Genomic DNA, 361 nt, shown 5'->3' on the forward strand with positions numbered 1-361 from the left:
TGTCCACACTGAAAGATGGTGAGAGACTGAGTATGTGTGTGTGTGTGTGTGTGTGTGTGTGTGTGTGTGTGTGTGTGTGTGTGTGTGTGTGTGTGTGTAAGGACTTGTGGAATTTAAGAGGAATGGATAACAAAACTTTTATGTGGCCCAACCAAGAGTCTCCTCTCTGGACGCACATTTTCATCACCACCTCCTTTTAACACTGAGAACTCTGAAAGAGTTGTCTGAAATGTAAATTAGATGAAGAATGTAGTTTTGGCAGTTTCTGTAAACCATTTATTCTCAAGGAGAGACAGGACAACTTTCACCAACATGACTCAGAGATGAGAAAAGGAAAGCGGTAACACTGGATCTCTCTCTG

Source organism: Micropterus dolomieu, linkage group LG17 (genome assembly GCF_021292245.1).
Source record: "Micropterus dolomieu isolate WLL.071019.BEF.003 ecotype Adirondacks linkage group LG17, ASM2129224v1, whole genome shotgun sequence".
Taxonomy (NCBI): domain Eukaryota; kingdom Metazoa; phylum Chordata; class Actinopteri; order Centrarchiformes; family Centrarchidae; genus Micropterus; species Micropterus dolomieu.